This window comes from Protopterus annectens, chromosome 3.part0, assembly GCF_019279795.1.
Source record: "Protopterus annectens isolate FY-2018-M chromosome 3.part0, PAN1.0, whole genome shotgun sequence".
Taxonomy (NCBI): Eukaryota; Metazoa; Chordata; order Ceratodontiformes; family Protopteridae; genus Protopterus; species Protopterus annectens.
This window is the reverse complement of record NC_056731.1, coordinates 1,034,215,262-1,034,242,969: the sequence shown is the minus strand read 5'-3', so window position 1 is coordinate 1,034,242,969 and position 27,708 is coordinate 1,034,215,262. Positions and strand designations below refer to the sequence as shown.

At 35.7% G+C, this 27,708-nt stretch overlaps 1 protein-coding gene across 1 annotated transcript in view; it reads left to right on the top strand.

Annotated features, from left to right (window-relative positions):
* LOC122796665 (cadherin-10-like) overlaps nt 1-27,708 on the top strand; it is a 2,154,436-nt gene that overhangs the window by 30,605 nt on the left and 2,096,123 nt on the right. The window lies entirely within an intron of this gene.

The following is a 27,708-nucleotide window of genomic DNA, read 5'->3' as shown; positions in this document are numbered from 1 at the left end:
ACAGTAATGCAGTACAAGTGTTAAAATTGCATGTAAAATATGGCACTGATGAAAACTGTGCAAAAAAAAAAAAAAAACAAAGGACATAGAAAGATGCTTTCAGAGACACACACAGAATGATAGACTGAAAGATGGATGAAACACAGCCATGCTATCACACAGTTGTTATTTTATGCTAGTAGTGACTCATTATGTATGTTTATTAGTTTTATCTAATCATAGCATTTTATTTCTTAATGTATTTTGATCAAACTGCAAAGTTGCCGCATGTTTCCTAACCTAAGTCTGCATGTACTGTCGAAGCATAAAATTCGTACCTGGCATGTAAAATTTTGTTAGGTGTTTAGTGCTCTCCTCAGATGGCACAGATTCTACATGCAGCCTAACAGGAATAAATGAGTGCTAAATGTGCTATCGTATCCATTAACAGCTCTTAGGGACATGATTTTACAGTAGAAGAAACATCTTCCTAAGTACTTAGAGAAGCATATGTGACAGGAATCAGCAATACAAATTGCTGGCCCAGACTAAATCTCAGTTACGTCCTGCTGCAATTCTGGGATGATCATCTTTAAAAGTATTCAACTGCATGACTGCAGGGATGAGTCTCATAAATGGGAAGCATACAGTTAAACTTTATGTCTGCACTAAAATTGGGGGGGGGGGTAACCAAATCAATAATAACTAAAATAATTATCAGTCAAATGTGACACATTTTAAGGGTTTTCCATGTGATGCTATATCAGTGTTAGTTTAACAGGAGTGTAATTTATTTTACATATACAATCACCTAATTCTTTTTAATGAAATTCTAAATTGTTATTTAAATAAACTTTAGAGGTAGGAACTGGAAATGACATGTGATGAATTAGGTATAGAAGTAGTCAGGTTTAATGCCATCAAGTAAATTGAGAATAACCATCTAACACTAGCTACTTATGATAAATGGGACATTTCTATAAGAAATTGCATTAGAAATGTATCTCCTGTGTGTAGCAGTCAAAAAGGTAAATAGAAATATGTATACACATTTATAGACATACATACGCAGCATGCACGTGCGCGCACACACACACACACACACACACACACACACACACACACACACACAGACATCCATACTTATGAGTCTGTGAGAGCATGGGGTTTGTACTCAGGTATTCAGACAGACGTACACACACACACACACACACACACACACACACACACACACACACACACACATGCATCCTTATGAGTCTGTGAAAGCATGGGGTGTGTACTCAGGTATTCAGACACACACACACACACACACACACACACACACACACACACACACACACACACACACACACACACACACACACAGTCATCCATTATCATACTACATTGAGTTAAAACACATAAATACCTGGAAGAATTTGTGCTGAAAATGTTACAATGGGTAAAATGTTACTAAATTATGTTTCTTTTTCCCTTCCTGCTTTCACAGTTGGGTACCAACATTCTAAATAATTAAGGAGCTGAGTGATAGGGAATTGTTTCCTTTTCTGCTATATATATTTTACTTTTAGTAAACATTAAGACCTAAAGTTTGCTTTTAAACGTATCAACCATACAAGATGGTATAATGCATATTCCAATTTTCTTTTCAGGAAGATGCAGCCTGAAAGTTTGGGGGTTATCAATAATTTGGTCTGAATGCTAAACTACAGTACTCTGTGTTGCCGGTACTATTTCTGCCTTGATATATAGATGAGATGTTATAACTGCCAATCTATATATCTGTTTGAATACCTATCTGTCTGCTTCTTACCTCCCTTTTATTTTTTCAGTCTTTACTACATAACATGTACTTTTTTGAAGCCATCAATTACATATAACCAAAAGCATGGGAATAACATTAGAATACCTTACTGTTTTTTCAGAATTAATCTTGGATATTTATACCTGTAAATAATTAATTTTTGTTGATCTTAGAGAAGATTTTTCCCAATTTTTAAGTATACTTTAAGAAAATTAAAAGTAACTATTAATATATTTTTCAGTACTCTACAGGTATATATTGTCTGTATTTCTGAGCACTTCATCTGATATATACATAAAATAGTAGAAAAACAAACTGCAAAAAGATCCAAGCTTTTTATTATAGGCCTAGTAGGCAAGTGACTGCAGGCAAAGTCACATGACCTATTGGTTTACAACGTGGTTTGAATGATATTTTTATCAACCTGTGCATGAGAGCATGTTTATACATTGATGTTAATGTGTACATGTGTTTGTGTATGTGTACACCTATGTTTTTTTTTTTTTTTTTTATTAATAATAATATATATATATATATATATATATTTTATTTTTATAATTAAGCATATATATGTGCTAGATTTAGATTCATATTGCTTTGAAATTTGATCATATATATACATAAAATACACACGCCATGTGTTTCATTCCCCCAGAGTAATTCCACGTGACGTGGAGTTATCTGAATTATATGCATGAACCCTGTAGCTGCTGAGTCATTTCTACAAACTGAACTGATGATACCAGCTGTGAATTGGTGTACAACTGTACAATGATACACAATCCGAGTGTCATACTGAGCCTAGGTCAAAGTCTCTGTAGGTTACCACTTGTATGGAGACAGAGATGAGGAGAGAGACAGAGGCAGAGGATAAAGAGGGATGGGGAAAGAGAGAAATAAAAACCAACAGGGAGAGTGAGAGACAGAGAGAGAAAGATACATGCGATGTATGTCTTTTTTTATAAGTATGTGTGCACAGATGCATGGGCAAGCACAGATCTGTGTGTGTGTGTGTGTGTGTGTGTGTGTGTGTGTGTGTGTGTGTGTGTGTGTGTGTGTGTGTGTGTGTGTGTGCACGCGTGTGTGTCAGTATAAATAACAACAGATACAGTGAAAAAAATATATGCTGTAACCATGGCATCAGGAAGTGCAATTAAGATGCATAGCAGCCCATCTGCTACTGCCTACACCTGTTAGTAAACTTTCAAGCTAATTATCACTGCCACGATCAGTGTCAGTACAGACTGCATTGGTATAATGTTTGTGATAAGGAGTTGCATGATAACTAGTGGCATAATAATTTAGTGTTTTATCCTCATTGATTTAATAACGCTATGTAAAGACTTCTTCGGGAAAACTGTATCTAGAATACAGCAGCAATCCTGTTCACCAACTATAGGTAAGTGAGAAAAAAATATCAGTTTAGAATGAAAGGGTAGATGGAATGGTGTTAAATGAAAACTGAAAATAATTTGTAAGAAGGTTCTCATGAACTTTAGAAGGAAAAGAAAAATAAAATATAGTAACAGTTATGACTACAGAAACTACATGTGTAATTTCATCTCAAAACTCAGATTAAGCAAATTTGTTAAGAGATTATTGCAGGTATCATTTTGTATACATCAGAGGATATTTGACAGTTAATATGATGCTGTATTAATCAGTTTTAATACTGGTTATGATTCTTATTGTGTCTACAAATGTATTAAGGCATTGTTTGTCCTATTCTACTTCTGCATAAGTCTGGAGCAATTTATAATGACCAATACTTGACGTTAAGAATTATTTGACTGTTAAGTTACTAATTCTTGAAACAACATTTTGAGCAGACGCATTTTAGGTTCATAAGTACTTACCAGGCCATTGGTCTGTGAGGATCTTTAAATGCCAAGCTTTACATTCCCATGGTTAACCCAGGGCAGGCATACAAAGGAAATATAAGAGCAGCATTGATGTTTGGCTTTATTTTCTAATGCTGCAGAATGGGAACATTTTAGCAATTGTTATTGTGACTTTATTTTCTTGTTTATTCCTTTGTTAAGCAGGATCATTAGAAGCCTAGACTTTAATTCCCATGGTAATTCTTTATCCCTTATATTTTCTTGATGGGTAATTACTAGACTTGCAAACCAAGGCAACATTGAGCAACTTAGATCAAATTCTCAGTTGCCAGCAGGCATTGTCTGGTTATATGTCCCGATCAAGGTTGAAGAGTAGGCAAATTAGGGCTGAGGGAATCAAACCCTGTACTAGATTAACTAGTGCTCACAGTCAACCCTCAAGCTCTGATGTTATAGATAAATACTAAGCAATTGGTAAGCAGGCTATTACAAGCTTAGTAAACAGCTACATGATAGACTCAAACCCTGCTCCTTGTGGTCTGTGAGGGAAAGACATTTACCATTGCACTAACCACTCAGCTGTTGCACCAACCCTTCCCTGAAGGATAGAGCACTGATCCATATGGACCATTTTCAGGTTCTGCACAGGTGGAGATTGAAATTAAAATAAAAACACAAATCAAAATCACATTGTTATAGGTTACATAGTAAATGTTTAGCAGATCGATGTTTAACACCATTGATTAGTCACTGACTATTTACATTATTTACAATATTCAAAATAATGATTTTGAATGATGGGAGAAGGGAATGGGGTGGAGAGGGAGACTGAAATTAATTGAAAGAGGGAGTAAGCCTGAGAGATGAAGAGGGTATAGGACAAGAGGGGAAGAAGGCAATAAGCATTGGAGTATAATGCTGAATTTAAGAAAGAAAAGAGGGCAGAGCTGGGGATTGGATTAGGGGAAATATCTATAGGAAATATATAAGAAATCCTTATCTAGTCAGAGAGCACTGAGTTGTGTTTAAGTTTTTTGTACAGTAGAATAAGTGTGATTTTTATATGACCTCTTGCATAGTAAAGCATTTCAACATTGCTTCAACAAAGAGGGTTTCTATAACTTTCTATAGGAATTCTTAGGAAATATGTGATATATTTGACCTGTTGGGGTGATTTCCATGTTTAGGAGTCCATTGTAGAGGAGTTGAAGTTTGTCACTTGCAATATTTATTGAAGGCAGGGGTGTTTACTGCCATGGAATTTTGTAAACTGAGACTGTAGTCAGTATATCTTTTAGTCAGCTGGCTAGCAAATTGAACCACATATGGTAAGAAACAGCATTTTAATTTGCTGGAGCATTTTACTGGAGTATGGACAGCGTGCGTGCACAGTATGACAGTGAATCTCAAACGGCATCAGAGTGAGGAATACGTGTGTGTGTGTGTGTGTGTGTGTGTGTGTGTGTGTGTGTGTGTGTGTGTGTGTGTGTGTGTGAGGCTTGTGTAGAGGACTCTGGCTTTGGCAACCTGATTAATGTGTGGAGATTGCAATGCAAATGTAAAAAGTTCTAAACTGACATGAACTGAGGAGATCTGTGAAAAGAACTGTACTAAAAGATTTGCAGTTATGAAATCTCAATGTCCTTAATAAAAGCTAACAGAATCTACAGGGAAGAGGGACATGGAAGGGAACATCAGAATAAGACCATGGAGGTGACTTAATGATGAAGTAAAACTTTGTAGTTTCTATGGAAACAATTTATCTTCCAAGAGAGGTGATGGTTTTGACGTAGCAGAGGTCCAGATATCCTGGAATCAGGGCTAAAAAGATTGGAGGTTGGGTGGTTTTCTACAAAGTTGTGTTTATGCCACCAACCAGCACTGTCATAATGTGATGAACAACAGGCTAAGTCATTCAGGTGATGAAACGAGAGAAGAGAACAGACACTTATGAAGGGGTGGGATACCAAAAAAGACTAGCGTTAAATGAAGAGGAGAAATGGGAAGGTTCATCTGAGGTATGAGAGAATAGGCAGAAGGTAAGCAAAGCAAATCTGAATTAGGAAGTGAGGATTTAAAACAAAGCAATGTATTGAAAATAGATAAATAAAAAAGCAATGCACTGAAAATGGATAAATAAAGAAAAGAAGCAAAAGGTTGTGAATTTAATAATGAAACTACTAGCAGACTGACAAGTACGAAGACTGTTTACTTTGTATTTTCTAGAACAACTGCAATGAGATGACAGTGACACAATAGCTACAGAGACTTACCAGGGACATGGAGAAGGGCATAGTAACCTATACCATGTGCGTGTGTGTCTGTCTGTATGTGTGTCTGTCTGTATCACACCATCAAAGACAGACAAAAATAATTTCTTTCACTCTAGGCAGCCATGATGACCCAGGACAGAATGTGTTTCTTCTAATGTTGTCAAAATGAAGAGAAAAACAAGAACGTGTATGTCACAGAGCAGAGCATGTGGTTAATTTCAAATCCAGTCTTAATATAGTTTTGTCAAGTTAGATTTTATGCAATGCTGCTTAAAACATATAATGTGCAGAGATGGAATGGATTTTGCCACCATCAATTTTTACAGTGAAGAAACAACACAGACTGCTATAAAAATAAAAATAAAATTATACTATTAATGGCAGAGATGTGAAGTTTTAGTGTTTTAGTAATGCATACCAAATATGTAAAAAACCCTCAAAAATCTACTGTTTGTTTACCAGCCTTTCATTTTTAACTCTGAAAAGGAAAGGCTGCACTTTTGGACATTGGCAGATAACATCATAAATCCCAACGAGATCTGAGTTATTCTAGAGCATAATATAGCAACAACATTGGGGAGGAGGCAAGAGAGCTTTATTGTTCTAAGCTTCATTTGCCCCCTTCTTAAAGTTCTGCACAAACTGAATATGGTCAAATTAAAACGTGTAAGAAATGATTCTTGTTAAGTTGGCTCATTTAGAAATATGGCATGCACTTTAATATAAGGGACTCTGTTGTGAATAGATTCCAGGCTGCAGAGAAAACATAGATCAGCAGGGTGCCCCCCCCCCCCCACACACACACACACACACATTTCAGTACTGACTGCCAGTTGCTTTTTCTTCTGATAAAAAGACTCAAAATGAAAATGTGCCTTTCTTCAGATGACAGAGAGTCAGCAATGTTTTGACATGGGACTTGGTCTGACATGAATGCTAACCATTGAGATTTCTCAATACCTTTAATCTAAAGAAACAGAGAAGGATGCTTGTGGTGTATGGGAACCAAAAATGAAAATATTTATTTGGGAAATGAACTTGCCTGTAATGAGATGATCCACGAGTGCTTATATCTCTAACTTTCAAATTATTTGCTAATGACTTAGCAGAAAAGTAGTGTAAAAAACATGTTTTTTAACCATGGAGGACCTGGAGTTAGTGAGGTATGAATGCCACTAGCCACAGTATAAAATGCGGTTCATGGATTTGAAATCTGTAAATCAAAAATTACCCATTTAGTATGAAAACTGTCTAAAGAAAGTTCCAATGTACCAAACTAGATGCAGTCAATGCACTTATGAAAGGATAATGAAAAAAAGCATACTGATAATTGTTGCTTAATTACAGAAATAATGAGAGGATATCATGATATTTTTCTATTTACCTGGTAGAACAGCAGTAATCTCAATGCACAGGAAACTTTCATGATCAGAATAGACACTGCCTGATGGAATTAATTTGGATAGAAGCAAGAGAGAAAGAGAGGGAGGGGATGTGCTTGTTTATGGGCAGAACAAATTGACTTTTATGTAGCCTTCCTATACACTAATAGATAAATAGATAAATCACTGGACAAGCTGAAGATGCAGTTATGGAGTGCACAGAATTCATATGTAGGAATCAGTGTATCTGCCTATCATTTCAGCTGTACCAGTCTAATACATGCACTAACTACACGCATAACCTTTAACGGATGCAGGCAAACATACACACACATGCACCCGTGCGTATGTGTGAATGGGTTGGTGTGTGTATGTGTGTGTGTGTGTGTGTGTGTGTGTGTGTGTGTGTGTGTCTGTGTGAGTGTGTGTGATTGATTTATCCCTGCAGTACTATGGGAATTATCTGGATTATGTTGGAGAAGGACAACTGCAATAAGAAACAAAATAGTAAGGCCAGGATGTGAAAGAAGTATAATATGCATATTATACAATGACTGGCCATTAGCATTCAAAAATGAGCATGCTGATTAGCCAGCCCAACCAGTGTGCCCATTGTAACTCCGAGAATATACCAACAGGAAAAGGTCCGGTCACCCGGACTTTTTCCTGTTAGTATATCTCGTTTTTTTTTTTACTTTTTTTTTTAATACAAAGCTAAAATAGAAGACATTTTATGTTAGGGAGATGGCACAGACAAAAATAAAACATAATCAGATACATTCTAAAATACTTAAAAAACTTACCTGATTATCCTTTTATTTTTGTCTGTCCCAACTCTCCTTAACATAAAAAGTCTCCTGGGTTCTTCTTCTTTTTTTTTTTTTAATTGATTATAACAGATAAGAAAAAACAACGGAGATCTTCCTTTCTCCATTGCTACCACTTCACAGCCCTGATGTACTGCGTAAGCATTGGAGCACAAGTCCCATATGCATGCACAGTACATCAAAACAAGGTAGCAATATACCACCAGCTGTGGAACAGCAGTAATTCGCCATTATGCAAAGACATTATTTAAGAAAAGTATTTTTTTCTTAAATAATGTCATTGTATAATAGCAATAACCAACTCTGTGGTTGTGGTATATTGAAATCTACCCAGAGCTGGCTTTATTTTATCACTCAGGCTTCACCCTCATGATTAAACCACACCAACCATGGGTAAATCTTCCATATACCACACCGTCATTGGTTATTGCTATAATATAGTATTAAATATGACTTATACCTAAAGTGGATGGGGGGGGGTTGGGGCCAAGACCAAGACAGGGGAACTTGGTAGCTACACAGCAGATTGACAGGACACAGAGCACTGAGGTAAGACAAACAGTGCATGGATTTATGAACACGACTAGCAGAGAACTGCAAGGGTCCTATCTGTTACCAAAACTCTATAGTGAGTTTATCTCAAACATATGTAAAGGATTGGTGGACAGGATCTTCTTTTTTTTCTGCTGACAGAAATATAGGTACAGCAGTGTTAAAATGGAGGGAAGAGTCTAGCAAAGAATTTGGAAAGGTTGAACAAGTAGAATGAATAGTAAAATGCAAAGACAGTACCTGGGCTACAGCAAACCAGGTATTAAGTATTAACTTGCAGCAGAAGAGGAGAATTATCTGGGCATGATGATTTCATTTGGCATTTACCCTGAGGATCAGAGTGAGAGGCCAGTGGCTGCAACAGACAGAACATTTCCGGGAATTCTCAGAGAGAGAGAGAGAGAGATTCCAGTGGCAAGGAGGCAGTGTTCTACTCAAGCCTTGACCAGACAATGCTTTCAGAATTGCATGCATTTTTGGTGAACATATACAGAAAATGTCATCAAGCTATTTGAAGGAATTCACAAAAATCCAGAGGGGAAACTAATAGACTGATGTATGGGATGAAAGAGAAGGAATATGACCAAATTCTAAAGTGTTAGAGCTTTTCTTACTTGAGAACACAGGAGATGTGTGTGTGATATGATGTTAGGACAGAAAATTATGTCAGGAAGATGAGAAGAAATAATTCTAGACAGGAATGTTAGATGGGGAAGATATTTGCATAGGAAATGGATGTTGCAAACTAACTACTCCCTAGATCTTTAAATGTACTATTTTGCTAAGATGGCTTTGGATCCATGGAACAAACTACCAGAATTCATAGTGGAGAGGGAATCTACAGAGGTACTCAATAGGGTATGTGGATCATTAGCAACCTAGCAGTGGAGGTGGAGATGGAAAGGATGCGGAATAAGAAGTGCACATAAAAGGATGAATTAAATAAGTTTGTTGTCTACTTCCTCCATTATACAAATGTAAAGCAATATATTAAGTCTTAATGATTGCCTGTTTTCTGTTGGCTGCATTTCTGGGATCAATGATGTTGACAACAGACAATTAGAAAAAATAAATCTGTTTTCAGGAGCTGAAGTTATTGGAACTGCATTTTTATTTGCCAAGTGTGATTTTTGATAATTCATATTGCTCTGTAAGATTTTTATTCCATCTCTATATAAGCAAAATAAAAGTAGATTCTATGTGTAAAACATGGGATATCAAATTTTGTAGTTAGTAAATATAACTAGAAATGCAAGTTATGATGAATGAGTGTCCTAGCCTAAAATGACAAATCCCATGATACTCCATGTTTTTCCAATAGTCAAAGATTCAAAATTATGGAATTGTACATTTTGATAAAGTTTAAAATCCCTGCTCTTTCCTATGATCTACAAAATATTGTGGTATTCATATCAAAGGGAATCATTTTGAATTTAACCGCTTGGTATTTTCCAGTTTGATATTCGTCCATTTAAAGATGCTTCACTTGTCTACACTTGCCATGGTCTCTTCTAACGAGTAATGTTTTAATTTGAAGAAAGTCAGCTTTAAGTGTGTTTTCCCTACTGCAAGGGTGTAGCACTTTTTATCAGAGGAGATTTTGCCAAGCAACCTGAAGTAATGAAATTCAATGATCTATTTATTTGCATATTTATTTTGTATTGCTGTACATTAATTTCCTTGTTAAATCAGAGGGGTAGCACACGGACTCTGAAATACAATCTTCCTAATAATTAATATATAAAGACTCCATTACTGCTGAAAAAGTAATACATATTTCCAGTTCATGTCAGAAATACACTATTAATATTGCAGATGAAGTCTTTAAAAATTTTCATTCAATTAAATATTATAAACACATTTAGCCAGAATATGAAGAACATAATTGCAAAAGACTTTGCATAACCTTATAAAAATATCACATGACATGCATCTTTACAGCCATACTTTTGTTAAAACCCTCACAAGATGGAATAAACAGCAAAGTAGAGACATGTTGGAAATGGAACAGAAATATTATATACACTGAAGTTTTAAACAGTAGTGCTCAGTGGCGTGGATATAGTCATGCCTTTGAAACCCTTTCATATAAGGAAAAAGTACAGTAAAATTAATTTTCATCTCTGTGATTGTCTTTATTTTTAAACAATTTTATTTGGGCAAATTATCAATTGTTTTAATGTATACACTTAAAAATGAATGCGGAATGTGTTTTTTGTTACTTTCATAAAGGCTTTTTATAGCCAATGCTCTACAAAATGAGAATAAAGATCTAATATATCAAAATAGCTGTGTATAGGATAGACCTCATCAAGGTTCATTCGACTTCCAACAATTAGATGTAATTGGATATACTATAAACATGGCTTCCAAAGCCAGAATCATGTTCAGCCTTGAAAGAACTGGAATTATCAGCCTGTATGACAACTGAAGAGAATCTACTTCAACATCTGCATATTCTGTAATGAAAGAGATTTTTCCTAGCATTTCAGTCTCATTGATAGAAAACAACAGAAACATGTTATTCCTTACATACGATGAGTGACACTGAACCTGTGTGCCTAAAGCAGCCGTTGATTTTATATTACTAAAGTTCTTGTGAGTCTGTATCAGGTCACTCTTAAAATGTCTGCATTGTATGCTACTTTAGTTTAATTAAAATCAAGGGTGATTTGCAGCAAGTTATCAGTGTGCCTCTCTTTTTATGGTAACTAGGGCACCACATTTTAAAATCTAAAAGTGAACAATTGGTCAGAAAAGAAGGGAGTGAATAAGAAAGGTGGCCAGTGAGTCTCAATGATCATGTTTAAGCCATGATAATTTTAGTGGTTAATTATAAGCCTTGATCATTTTACCTAATCAACTATTAAAATGACCATCTCTGTCCTTGTTTCAATACTATTCACATAATCCCTTAACATAGTGTGGAGTTTTATGTAAATGTTCACACATATAGATGTGTACAGTGTGGAATCTTAGTAAACTTTCTTTGATTGCACTATTTACAAGGAATACGATTAAGTGTTTGCATCTGTGTTTTACAAATGCCTATTAATCTTGTTTTCTAGTCTCTTAAACTGCTTTGACAAATTGAGTTGCAGTTAATATTTACCTGGGGCTTATCTCTCTCAGGATACTTCAGAAAATGACTGTTGTTTGCAGACTTAACTAGGTTAGTTAAAATTAATTAAAGCAAAAGACTGTCAAACTATCACATAACACAAGTGCAAGACAAATGTGCAATAAATGCAAAAAATATTTACAAGGCAATCATACAGGGTTTGCATAGAAATTTGTTACATATTAGTAAACTGAAAAATAAAACAGTATTAAGTGATGTACAGAAAAGCATGGCGTGTCATGACTAAGTTAAAAAAAACATTTACAATTGCAACCTGGTTTGGTAATGCTATATCACAAGAGTTGACCTTAACAATGCTTAGAGGCCTGCTTAACAGCTGTTGAGCACCCAAAATGCACTGTTAAAGTTGGGTCTGCACCAAACTCAGACAGTGTTGACCAGTAAATAACATCAGGTAGAAACAGCTTTGTTTCAACTCCCATTTCTACTCTCTGTCTGCTAACCTACATAGGGCATTTTGAATTAAACAGCTTCCCTTACACAGGGAATACTTGGGGATGCCAACCACTCCCCCACTGCTCTGATAGCTTTAAGGACAACACACCACATCTCTCCTTTTTTTAACATATTAGTTTTTGTCTAATATATACTCTTATGAGGTCTATATTAGAAGCATGAAAGATGGAAACCGAGAATACCAATACGTCGACAGATAAAGAGCGATCTACCATACGAGCGAACCACGTATTGAGCGAAAAGCAAAACATCAAATGGATTTGTTTGGCCAGTAGCGCAATCCTGGGGATAAGGGAATATACCCTTTTCCCCACTGTAGTACAATCTCAGAGTTGGTATATTTAAGTAGGGGGGGGTGTGAGGTGCTGTGCAAAAGTGTGTTATGTTACTTTTATGTAGTTAGTTTAGATATACCTCCATGGCACTGTTGGTTAGGGAAATCCATTCGGTGTTTTTGTTTTTGTTCCATATGTGGTTCGTACTTATGATAGATCACTCTTTATGTGTCGATGTATTTGTATTCACGGTTTCCATCTTTTGTGATTCTGATATAGACCCCTCTTAGAGTACCATGGACTGCTTTGTGAACATAGCTTGTGTTTGTGTTTGGACTCCCTATTATTTAGTACATGGAGAAGATAAATCTCTACGCACAACAAAGAATTATGATCTGATCTTTGATCGTAGCTACATATTATTTATTCTTGACATAGATCAAGATTCACCTCTTGAAGAGTGGGTATGAGAAGAAAACATGTCACTAATGAGTAACAGGTACAGAAGTTAGTGAAGGAAGCATGGTTGGTGGCAAACAGGGGAAAGAGAAACACCTGAGGAATATTGATGCTAAGGCTGATCATGAAAAATGGAAAGGAGGGTGAGAGTATATGAAGTCAAAAAAGTAGATAATACACGGTTTTAGATGATGGAGGTACTGAAAACAGAACTTTTGAGAGAGACAAAGGATCATGCTGACTTTGTGCAGAGACAATTAGAAAACAAAGAGTAAAGTCATTTATACCCAGAGTTGAGGGAGTCAAAAATGGACACAGATGAAATTAGTAAATGATTTTGTATAACAGGAACAAAAAAAAGAGGGAAGACCAAATGAGTAACTAATGTCACATAAATGCCAGTAGGTGTTCAGCCAACTTTTTCAAAACAAAGGCAACCATGACATATATTTTTTTTTTATTTTTAGATTTTCCTGTAACAAAGAAAACAATGCACTCCTGACTCCATCGGTCTTAAATTATCTTCCCACTTTAGACAGACTATTAGTCATGAAAAAATGTATAGTTACCACCTATTATACCTCACTCTGAAGAGAATTTTTTTTATGCCATCCTTGGACTATGCCGCATTAAATGTGTCACTGCCGTGTATAATTTTCTTTTGATCTGTAACATAGGACAACATGTATCGAATCACACTTGAAATGAAAGTCCACTGGTATATTTTAAAAAAAGATACAGACAATACATACGACTGTTATGCTGAATGCTTGGTTCAGAGTTATTGATAATCACTACATTCTGCATTTAAAAGGGCAAGGACTTACAAATGTAAGATTTCTGGCCTTACTCATAATTTTGCCTCTACAAAATCCTTATCTACAGTTTAAACACAATCATATCTTTTCTCAGTTGTTAATACTAACGTTATTCTATACGATTCACTTTTAAGTAGAATGTTTTGAATTTTGCTATTTTAGTTAATAAAGGGTCACAAGATAGGTAAGCCTGTAATTTTTTTTACTAATAGGTGTTGAAAACCTAAAAAAAAAAAAACCATATAAAACAGTCTCATTTTGCATTTTCAAGCTCACGGTTTGTAATTATTCAGTACGCTTTCAAATGAAAAATGATACCATTTCATTTGAATATCAAAATTCAATGTGACAACTGTCACTTTTCACATCACTTTTTTATTTATTTTGACACACTATCATTACTGCCTAAGAGCTATGTCTATAAAATTTACATGGTGATAATCTTAGGCACAAAAATGGAAGAACAAGGACTTGAGTTTGCATTTAATGAAGTAAAATAATCTTATACTAATTCAATATTTCAAACACATATATTTAATCCACATGGAGTGGGGCATCACTTGTACAATTTATAATCATTTGTTTAGTACAACATCTGTATTACAAGACATTCCTCTGTGTGTTGGTATTGTGAAATATTTTTTTTCCAGTCATATCATCTAATAGATGCAGTGAAAGAAAAATATGTGAATGTGAAAAAGAAGAAGTTATGAGCATATAGTGATGTACTGGGCAATAGCAGATAAAGTGCTTCATATACGATAGGATCAGCCAAGTGCCTCAGAACATTATAGATATTCCTTTACCAGAGTTTGAAGTGCCCTTTTCCTCAAACATACTCTTTCTGTGGTGAGTTTGTGAAACAATCTGAGTTAAAAAGAAGACACACCAAAAATAATATTTTTGAAAGTATTACTAAGAAAATGTGAATATATGCCTCTGCAGAAAACTGTGCCTAATGAATGATACTATTTTCTGATCAGGCAAGAAAACACAAGTCACCTTTTAAGTGTAATCAGTTGCAATGTCACTGCACCACCACATATTAAAAAGTAAAGGATTTAAAAGCATTCTTCTTTTTTCACTTCAGTTTTATATATATATATATATATATATATATATATATATATATATATATATATATATATATTTTTTTTTTTTTTTTTTGGGAAAAATGCAAGAAGCAAAATTAGATATTGTTGATTAGGACTATTGTGGAGTAACAATAGGAAATTTTCTTTAGAAGATGGGATTGCAGAAAAACAAACAAATCACACATTTTCCATGCTTTTGTTTTTGACATTAATAAATATGGTATTGTGCATTGCCAAACAGTAGCTAAGACTAAGCAGCATTATGACCCCGATGGATGAAGCCCTTACTACACCATAGAGGACCTGTGTTTGACTAGTGGAATGAGTGCTGGAGAGGTTGACCATGAATGGTTGTGAATGAGTTCCAAATGTCAGCTCACCCATATTAGGGAGGGAGACATCCTAGAATCACTTCGACTGCAGTGTTAAGATTGTGTCAGGTTCTACTGTGCAAGCAGGACATCACTTAGTCTGCAAGCTACTCATGAGCGGAAGTGAGCAATCACCTTCAGAAAGCAGCAATTGCTGAGGCTGCAAGGTCGCTGTAGTAGGGGATTACGCTGCACTCCCCACAGCGGGACGATGCTAAACCTGTACCTTTGATCTTCTCACCAGCCATAAACATGGATCAGATTGGGTCTAGAGGAGGCGAATATCGGAGAAAAAGGAGAGAAGCTGCTGGTAGCTGATTGCCATCTGTAGGGAGGGAGGAAAAAAAAGTTGTATCTGACTGATAAATTTGTAAGCTGCTTTACTGCTTCCAGTATTATTGTATTGGGGCTTTAAATGGTGCTTCACATATTAGAATAACATGCATTAAATGTATAGTACTGGATTTATCCATTTGTATTTATGCATAAGGTATAAGGCCTTGTATTAAGCAATATATGGCATAGAGAAAACACTGACAAAAGCATATGGTTTGAATAAATCATTAGTGATGGTTAATGCATTAGTAGTACAAGCCAGCATTTCATTTTTGGACTATAGATCTGATGAGTACTGCACTACTAGCCCAGTTTATATTTTAGTGTTCTAACCAATATGGATTACTTCAAGAAAAGAGTGTTGGGACTTACTAGTCCTTTTTTTATGACCTAACCAGTTAAAAGTAAGAGGGACACTGCATTGGCGTTTCTAAAAAAAATCAATCAGCAGATAAATAAACAGATAAATAAGTAGATAACTAACAAAATAGACATATCTATATCAATGTATGTATATATATATATATATATATATATATATATATATATATATATATATATATAGAGAGAGAGAGAGAGAGAGATAGGTACATGTTATTACATGACCAGTGGGCTTTCTTTGACAGCAAATAGAAGTGCATCAGCAAAGAGTTTCATCTAAAAATATATAGTTAGATGACTGCAAATGAAACGAATGCCTTACATTTATGATCACTTAAAATAATCAGAAGCTTTGTTTTTACTTGGAGACCATTGCCCCCCCCCACTCCCCAACTTGGGAGTTGTTCCCCCAAAAATTAAATCTGTCAATTCCACCTTCACACAACCACAGAAGCTTTATCTCCTAACAGTATATTACAGCTGAACGTTTTCAGTTTGTCTGTAATGTGATATGACCACTCGCACCAACAACAAAAATAATGCAAAAAAGTGGCATGCAATGAATGTGTGCCACTACTTAATCTATTTCATCCATGTATATACATATATATATATATATATATATATATATATATATATATATATATATATATATATCTACACACACCCAACTTGCAAACTCCTAAACAGCTTTGAAATATGTCAAAAATAACACTTCTGTACTTCTGCAGCTTCTTCCCAAATCACTCTAGCTGTACTGAAAGGCATGTGACATTGCTAAAGAAAAATCTGATACTAGCAGGTCTGACAGACAACAGCAATGAAATGTGACCACAGATCATCTATCAACATCCATTTTTGCTTGCTAAAGCACTGATTTAGATGACATGTTTACAAACTGTGACCTCTTCTGTCTATGATATCTTACTTGATGATTGTCTGATGCTTCAGATGGACACAGAGACACTGTTACCAGTCTACATAGAATAATAACCTACAATAACAATAACTTCATGTATGCTTCTCTGTTATCGAGTATATGTTTTTAAAATGTATGAGAGAAATCAAAATTTCATTTTCTTTCAAAAAATTATCTTAAAAATATTACTGATGTTGCAATGTGGTAAAAATGGAATCGGATTTGATCATAAAATTGCCTGGGAGGGCATTAGCATGAGGGGAAGCAGGTGTGCATTTCAGCAGCCAAATAACTATTGATTTAGGAGGAGTCAATAAAGCTAATGGCTTTATCTGCTGAATACGTTGCATGTTCTTATGTTCATAATTCATTGACTTCTATGCACTTTATATAAAAATGCTAATGCCCTTTGGCAAATGACAGTTGCTCTTTTTCAGCAAGATGACTGCAGCATTTCTGCCACATAAGTGTTTAGAAGACCATGTAAAGGATATTTAGTGTATTCTGTACACATATTACAAATGCATATTTTTTTTTTCTTCTAATCAACAAAACATTTTTTTGCATGCTGTTTAATGTGATAATCGAACCATAGCATTTGTCAAAGTGCTTTTATTTTGCCAAAGGCAAGAATTATGAATAGATGTGAAGAAGAAAGTCTTGCATCATTCATTCTGTCATATTAGGTGAGCTCATAAAGTCTCTCAAGACTTTGTACACTGATATTGTTATGTGCATCTCTAAAATATAGTATCTATGATATTTACTTAAACAAATAGGTAGATGCTAGATGGGCAATGATAAGTGTCAAGTTTTAATAAAGGCTGCACCTAAGTATTATATAGTGCATCTATTGTTGCTAATAACTGAGTCCAGCAAAGAATGTACCAAAAAGAAAAGTCACCCTTTTGATAAGTATGCCATACAATTGCAAAGTACAAGGGCACCCCCCTGTGGACATTTTTGTACTGCATCAGCACTGCAACCTGCAGAAAACTCTTTACTGCAGCTTAGTCATTAGTATTACATTTTTTTTCATTTTCTGTCTTGGAAAGTAGGACGTATCTTAATATATGGCAATATGAATAGAGAATTCATGATTAAAAAAAGCAGTTTGTAAAAAAAGTAAAATAAATGAGAAGACATTGTCAGGAGCAGTTCTTAGCTCTTGCAAGTCTTTAGAACTAATGTTATTTTCTCTTTTGTCTGAGACTTTTCTTTCTGTTGTAAAAAGATGAGATTGTGTGACATGATAGTAGTAATGAATGGCACTAAATAATGTTAATTTGAAAAGCTGATAATGGCCTTGTTATTACAAAATGAATGCCAAAGAAAAAAGCATTTTATAACAATATTCTAAATTAACAGTTTTGACATTTACAGGTGGCTCTAAAACTGTGTTTTTCCCCTGGTTGATTTAATCATTGTGTTTGAACAATGAGAACAATGGTTGAAAGGAATTATCTTGTTTAAGTAAAATTAATAGGCATCTCAGTGACTGGAAAGATGAGAAGAATACTGCAAGTTAATGCTTTCAATGTGAAAAGTAGTAAAAAAAGGCAAGAATAAATTTTGTAGGATTGCATTTATACACATGCTCATCTGTACGTCTTTGCATAATGTTTGTTTGTGTGTGTGTGTGTATTTGTGTGCGTTTCTATGCCTGTATGTTTAGGGAGATGACTGTATCATTTGCAAAATGATGTAATGGAATGCTCCTGGAATGTATATACCGTAATGGTTTAGTTAGACAATTAATTTCCTATGACCTGAAAGAGACCTTTTCATGTCTTTTTATACCTGTCAGAGAGTTCCATATACATGGAGAAAAAAACATAGGTTTGTGCAGTTAATAAGTTTTAAGTAAAGGAACAAAGCACTCATGATATACCGAGAATTAAAGAGAAACAATTACACTGACATCCTTCAGATGTTACAGTCTGCTTCCCTTGGTATTCTGAAAACCCAAGGGATTGGAGTATTATCAAAAACAAATGCTAGCATGATTACAGATAGACACAGAAAATAGTCATTTAATAAAATACTTTCAATTACAGTTACTGATTTTTCCTGTTTGGAAATAATTACAAACTGACACTTAGAGACATATGCATTAAATCAAAAATGCTGTGATGAAGTTTACATTCTGCAAAACTGGATATTTTGATATGCAGTACTAATGATCCAGAAAAATCAGATTTTTGCTAAGCTGTATAGCTACAGTTATACACTGAATTACTAGAATCCTGTATAGCAATGCAGGGTTTGTAGTTTTTGCAATGATCGGTAGTACCACAGATATGTTAGTAGCTAAGCTGTATAGCTACAGTTATACACTGAATTACTAGAATCCTGTATAGCAATGCAGGGTTTGTAGTTTTTGCAATGAGCAGTAGTACCACAGATATGTTAGTAGCTAAGCTGTATAGCTACAGTTATACACTGAATTACTTGAATCCTGTATAGCAATGCAGGGTTTGTAGTTTTTGCAAAGAGCAGTGATGCCACGGATATGTTAGTAGCTACAGTTATACACTGAATTACTTGAATCCTGTATAGCAATGCAGGGTTTGTAGGCAGCTTTCTAACAAATGAGGACAGCACCCCATGTTTTTCACAATAACATTTACTTTAGAGAATATTGCAGGCAATTTTTCTAGGATCTCTTACAGGTGCTTGCATGCTAGTAGCTTGAAACACACCTGCTCAATGTCACTTACTTGAAAAAGAAAGTGATTAAAATTCCACTAGTCTGATCTCCAGTGTCTACATAGCCATCCCCCACACCAGACCCTATGCAAATGCATAGCCCTACCATAACCTAATCTGTAACTATAAAACTTCTACCCGATTCCGAACATGAAGCCTTACTCTTTTACCTAAACCTTCACTCTTGCCCTTGTCCCCTAACTCTTTGATTGCTCCCTAAACTTAAAACTCCAACCTCTGGCTCCCACCTACACCTAAATGCCCAGATTGCTGCCTAAGTGTAGAACTCCTCTCCCACTCCTTAAACTTAACACAACTTTCCTACTCCCTGGACATAAAACTCCCCCAAATCTCTAAACCTAAAACTGCCTTCTCACTCCCTTAGCCTAAAATCCCCCTCCTTCTCCCCGATGCTCCTTGCCTGAACTGATATGTGAGTTTGATACGAACTGATATGTGAATTTGATATGAACTATGTGAGTTTGATATGAACTGATATGTTAATACGATATGAACTATGTAAATATGATATGAACTGATATGCGAATATGATATGAACTGATATGTGAGTTTGATATGAACTGATATGTGAATATGATATGAACTGATATGTGAATTTGGGCTGAACTGATATGTGAGTTTGATATGAACTGATATGTGAATTTGATATGAACTATGTGAGCTTGATATGAACTGATATGTTAATACGATATGAACTATGTAAATATGATATGAACTGATATGCGAATATGATATGAACTGATATGTGAGTTTGATATGAACTGATATGTGAATATGATATGAACTGATATGTGAATTTGGGCTGAACTGATATGTGAGTTTGATATGAACTGATATGTGAATATGATATGAACTGATATGTTAATTTGGGATGAACTATGTGAATATGATATGAACTGATATGTGAATTTAAGTGTGAGCAGCAGCCTAATTGAGCTGAAGTCACTTGAGTGCCTGATTTTGAGACAGTGTTTTTTGAGCACTTGGGTCTTAACTGTTTGTAATGTTTCCTGCTTTCTAGTACAGTGCTGAGCTGCCTAAACATACACAAGACATGGGTGAAATCTGTTCATAATTCTTAGAAAACAGAACCCATTCTATTTTTCTTATGTGTGCATCCTGGGTCATTTTTTTATTTCAATATTGCGTCTGATATGCATTATTTTAGTCTGATTACTTAGCAGAATCTCCACCCTACTTCAACAGCATAGTATTTAGCAATAACCAAAGGTTTTGGTTGAAACTTATATCATTCTTTATGCAGATGTTTTCATTATTGCACATATTATTATTATTATTATTATTATTATTATTATTATTATTTTATTATTTTATTCATTTTACCATCTTTTGGGCATTTAAATGGCTGTTACCACCTTGAGAAGAGGATCTGTGGCGTATGCCACTGTTCTCACATCTAATGGTGATTCAGATGACAGTCTTAATCTTAGTACCTACCGTATTCCTAAAGACTTTGTTTCAGTTACAAACAGTTTAAGTACTGTGATCAACAAGGCACAACAGTTATTGAAAAAAGTTACTGCTGTTCCTCTTTTAATGCATCCCCCAGTTCCCGTAATGGTTTCAGCAGAGTAGAACAGGAAGTCTTCTGCAAGTAGTTCCAGTGGGTCTATTTTAATTAAATAAAAGTGGAATCCATCGAATACAAATCTGTCGACACATAAACAGTGAAACGCGATAAGGTCGAACACGCAAAACCACGAAATTTAAACATCAAAATCGCAAGAGTTGGCCAACCCCACTGCCCGTAACATACTACCTATGCAAACACAACAAAAAACACATGCATACACTAAGCAAAACCCTACTACTAACCCTAAATTAAAGCACCAAAACCCCACTTGCAACCCTGCACTAAACCTCACATACACAACTATCTATGCACTACCCTTAACCCCTCCCTAACCCTAAGGTCCGTAACTACCACACACTTAACCTACAGAAATGTACCCACACAAAGTAAATATTCCACACACATACACTTAACAAAACCCTACACTAAACCTTACATAAATTACCTATCTATGCACTTACCTTAACCCGCACCCTAACCCTAAGGTCTGTAACTATCGCACACTTACCTTACGGAGCTATACCGCAGATTGGCCAACCATGACAATTCGACATTTCTGATTTAGCTATTTAGTGCGTTCGACATTTCCGCATTTCACTGTTTACGTGTCGATGGATTCGTATTTGACGGATTCCGCTTAATTAAAGTAGACCCATTCCAGTAGTGATTCTACGGTGGAGGCCGGACTAAAAGAGAGCAGCAATATAGATTCCTTTCAAGGCGTTTTGGTTAATCCATTTGCCAGTCTCACACATTTTATTACCAATCAGCCTGTGTTCAATAGAAATAACAATCCTGACATCACGGCACCAAACTGTAAATCAAGTATCTTTCAGTTAGAGAAAAAGCTGTTTAAATTACATTCATTGGAATATGATAGCTTTTACTTATAGATGTGCATTGAAAACAAGCAGGTGCCATTTAGATTAAGATGTTATCGTTTCCCAAACGGAATAACACAAACTGATGACATTTTTCCGAATTAACTGAACTGTATAATAATACTGGAATTGAAGCTTTGAAATTGTTAATTAACCACAATATACTTAAAATTAATGTGCTTAAACAAGAGACTGTTGATCTTAACAATCTGGTGTTAAATGATACTAATTTTGGTCTGTTTATAAAGTTATACAATGGCATTCACAAAGGCATGTTGCTAGTTTGATTACCAGAAAAAGAAATAAGCTTGCACATGATTCATTATCTTATGCTAATAATGCAGCTTATTGAATTCTAAGGCTGCAAACATTATATGCAATAATAGTAATGGTAACCACAACCAAGTAAATAATGTTAACACTAGAGCTGTAAACAATCTAAATGTTGGTAATAATGTGGAAAATGTAATAACTAATAATGATCCAGGAGAAGGTTATAGTAGTCATAATATTCACGATTCCAATACTTCTTTTCAAATGATAAGGGTGGTGCCTCCACAGATCCTGGAAATTACCGCCCTATTAGCTTGACAAGCCTTATCTGCAAAGCCATGGAGATGATCATAATGGAACTCATAAATAAAGACATAGGGAACTTGCAGACTTTGGATCCAACCCTGTTTGGCTTTGTCAAAGGCAGATCCTGCCTCTTAAACTTGGTTGACTTTTTCGAGACAGTCACCAAGGCCATTGATGAGGGAAAGGCAGTCCATACAGCCTACCTCGACCTGGCAAAGGCCTTCGACACAATACCCCACTCAGGTATCATCGAAAAACTCATCAGCTTGAATGTAAACCCATACATCACAAGATGGGTTGCAAACTGGCTAAGTGACAGAACCCACAGGGTCAGAGTTGCTGGAGCCATGTCAGACTCAAAGCCTGTCACAAGTGGTGTCCCACAGGGCTCAGTCCTGGGTCCACTCTTGTTCGGCATCTACTTTTCTGAAGTACAAGCAAACACAGGAGGGTTATGGCTGACAAAGATGACTGCAAACTGGGCGCCATAGTCGAAAACACATCTGACACAGATATCCTCCAGAAGGGCCTCACAGAAACGGATAACTGGTGCCAGAGCCATGGCCTGAAGTTAAACCAAAAAATGCATATCATACCCCTTCGGAAAACAAGGTTACCCCTAGCTACCATATAGGTGGCAATCCACTGAGCACAGAAAAAGTCATCAGAGATCTGGGGACCCAGGTTGACAGTAGCCTTTCGTTTGACACTCATGTTGCTAAAGTAGTTAGGAAAACCTTCTATATCACCCACCTGATCATGAAGGGATTCACATCTAGATCAAGGAGGTCATCGCCCCTGTACTCATCACTCATTAGACCTATGATTGAGTACAATGCCCTGTTCGGAATGTATCTGACCAGACACCTGCTGCAGCTTGAAAGGCCCCAAAAGTTCCTCACCAAAAGGATAAAGGGTCTCAAAATATGTCTTATGCTGCCTGACTGAAAGAACTCCAGCTCTATTCAGTCTCATACCGCTTGCTCAGAGGTGACCTGTGCCTGACATATAAGGCCATGTCAAACCCAGATTTGATGAATATGCTTCACCTCAAAAATCTAGATCCCTCAGAACCACAAGGGCGGGAGACTTAAACCTTGACACGGTTATAAATAGAACGTGCTGGAGGGACAGATTCATCACCCAGAGACTCCCTATGCTGTGGAACAAAATCCCGGTACATGTGAGGCAGAGCACCTCTCTGGCCTTGTTCAAGAGGAATCTTGACCAATGGATGGGAGATTGCAGATATACCCCAGGGATTACTTCAGTGTCACTGCTTGACAGAGGCACAGCAAAATGATAGGCATAGTTTTTATTCAAACTAAAGGGGTGGGGAAAGCCACATAACTATGGGCTAGGCTTATAAATGCCCTTGGGCAGATAGCCTAGTATGAACCTATGAACCTATGAAATCACCCAAGGGGAGAAACAATGGGAGAAAATCGAAAGGGAAAGGAATTGTAGGGAGCAAGAAAAAAGGAAAATACTGCAAGAGGTAGTCCCGTTATGTAGAATTTATAACTTAAGCGATTTGGAACTTAGTGATGCCCAACAAAAAGTATTGGAAAAGGGTTTTCTTATGTTCCCCCCAGTTAAAGCACCTCTTGTTGATACAGTATTGGATTTTAAGTTATGCACTAGAAAATTGAACTTATGTTATGCTTTTGATGGGGTGGATAATAAATTGGACATAGAGTGTAAAAAAACCTAGTAATATTAACTCTAGGTTAATGCCTATATTAAATGTGTTCAATGAATTATGTGAAAAAAAACTTTTGATTGATCTGTAATAACAACAGAAATGTGCACAATAAGGGTAGAAATATTCACTTTGATATGGTGAATTAAAGGCTTTAAAAACTCTTATACGTAATCAACAGTATCAGTTTACGAAGGCCGATAAAGGCAATGGTCTGGTTATCATGAAGGTGTCTGATTATAAAACATGTATGAAGGGCTTGTTTGATGATAAAAAGAATTATCAATTGGTCAGTAAAGACACAGTTAAAAGAAATTTTAAATTTATCGATAATATTTTGATGCCTTTATTAAATAAAAATTACATCAATCTGGCCACATATGAATTTCTTTTTATTGAGGAACCTATGTTAGGAACCTTATTCGGAATACCAAAGATTCATAAGGATTTTATGAATCCTCCCTTCAGAGCTGTAGTTTCTGCTAAGAAAGAGAAGACTGTTACTATTTCACATTAGTTAGACCATTTGTTAAACCCATTGGTCTCTGAAACACCTTATATTATAAAGGATTCTTGGCAGTTTTTGGACCTGTTAAAAAATTATGTTTTTCAGGGTACAGGAACTTTTTTGGTCACAGTTGATATAGTGCCTTTGCATACATCTATTGACCAGACTATGGGTTTAGACTTTATTAGGAACTTTTTAGTCAGATACACTAGGTTTGGAGAAGTTATGGTTCAGTCCATTTGTGTGTTATTAGAAGTGGTGTTAAAAAACATTCTTTTTCCTTTTTGATGGGAAAATACATCACCAATTATGTGGGGTAGCCATGGGTGCAAAAGTAGCACCAGCATTTGCTAATTTGGTTTTAAGTTGGTGGGAATTGTCCTATTTAACTAAACCCAATGGATTTAAACATGTTTCTATGTACAAAAATACATGGATGATTTGTTTTTATTTGGAATGGCTCAATTGATGAGCTGAATAGCTTTATGAATGACATCAACAGCCACTCATGTGGGTTCAAATACGAACTTGGCAATATGGGAACTAATGTTCATTTTTTAGACCTTAGTATTATTATTATGGATGTAAAAGAAAAAAAGGTTTGTCAGTACTGTGTATAGAAAGGACACCTATACTAATAATTTTCTCCATTATCAAAGTAAACATCCATTGTTTATGAAATTTAACTTGGTTTGTTGACAACTTACTCCGTTGAGGAAGCTCATTTCTGATGGAGAGGTCTTTATTAAGGAAATAAATAAACTTATTTCTACGTTTAAGTCCAAAACAAAAAGAGCAACCAGCAAAAGACCAAAAACCAAATGCAAAATCGAAAAAATAGCTGGTCAGGCAGAAGTGCAGAACAAGCAGGAACTTTAATAAAACTTTACACACTGAATAAAAACAATAAAAAACAGGATAAGTGCTTTCATACACACAGGTACTTCTTCAGATCCATAAAATACTGCATCTACAGTGAGTTTTTATATGCACAGCCTAGTGTTTCAAGTCATGTGATTTCAATAAAGGCCTAATTGGAATAACTTCATTTACTCCTTTACCTTTATTGGCTCAAAGCAAATGCATCCATTTTATTTCAATACATTCTGTCTTAGTTTTTACATCACCACCTCTCAAGCCTGGCATATACATATCCAAAACTATAAACTTAAACCAGTGTTCACACCCTGCGAACATAACATGTTTTGATAAAGCATTCCTCACATCTTGCTTGCTAATAGCATAAACATGCTCTCTAATCCTACCTCCCAACATAAAAACTTTGACAAACTACACATGACGCACAGTAGATTATATTCTTACTACTACAATCAGCATGTAATCTAATGCTAAACACCTGTCCTGTATATGGCTGTACAAACTGATCATCTGAATCCACATATCTACATGCACTACAATGATGGCATGAAAACGTCCCTATCCTCTAGCTAGGGGCTCTCTCTGACCATCAGATAGGGGTTTATAGCATAACATTTTCTTTAATGAGGGGCAATTCTTAAAACAAAAAGATGGTGTGTTTCCTAGTAGCCCCTTACACTAATTATCAGAGGTTAGAATTCTCCACTGTTTTCTAATAATTTCACATGTACATCCTGAATCCTTTGAGTATGTAAGGTTCATACGTATCTCATGAGAGCGCTCCTCTCTATGGGGAGTAATGTCCTCTGCTCTGCAATCAAAGTAGGGTCTTGCAAGTGTCTCCCTTTGCATAACTGCATCATTCTGTGCTATCACTGTCTCTGCACTACTATACCCTCTGTCCAATTTATTTATTTATTTATTTTTATTTTACATTTATTGACTGGGATAGTCCGACTGAATGCATGTCCATTTTCAGAGGAGGCCCGGGGAGAAAAGCTCCAAGGGTAAGCAGATACAGCATTACATAATACCAGCATTACATATTACAAACAGACTATTTACAGAGATTACATAAGTAAGCAAGTTAAACAGGTTCCACAGGTTAGAGTTAATCCTGAGCGCATCAGGATTAAATTAAATTACACAGTAGGCTGGTTAACAGATTTATACACATTCTAGAGAGAGTAATCCAGGCTTGATACATTGACATGGCCAGTTAAGTGAGAAATGTTGTTTGAGTCTAGTTTTAAATTGACCTAAGGTAGGAAGTAAGGTAATATCAGCTGGAAGAGAGTTCCAGGATCTACTTACAGAGTTTGCAAAGAGAGAGTCACCGGCTGTGTTATTAATTTTGCTAGTCTGAATTAGTAGTTTGTTAGAGGATCGAAGCAGTCTAGGATTGTTATAGGGGGTGATAATATTTTTAAGTGCAGGAGTATTGTCCAGATTATAGAGGATTTTATAGGCCATAATCAGTTGGTTATACTGGATTAGGCTGGGTAGTTCAAGCCACCCAAGCTGATTTAAATTGATGCAATGATGTGTCCTAAAAGGCAGCCCAGTGGCAAACCTAGCAATGTGGTTGTAGCAAATTGAGAGTTTGTTAAGGACAGTCTTGTTTAAATTTGAGAGTAGAGGGGATGCATATAGAAGGGTTGAAAGAAGGTGAGAGCGAGCTATGGCAATTTTAGCTGGAGGGGATAGGAAGGCTTTTATTCTGTAAAGTGACCCTAGTTTTTTATTGATGGTTTTGATAGTTTGGTTAACATGTAGGTCGAATTTTAGATTATTATCTATGATGACACCTAATAGTTTTGTAGAGTGGTCAGGGGAGATTATTGTGCCATCATTTGAATTTATGGTAAAGGTGAAAGCGGTAGACCTACGTGTTGGTGAAAATAACAGCATTTTAGTTTTTTG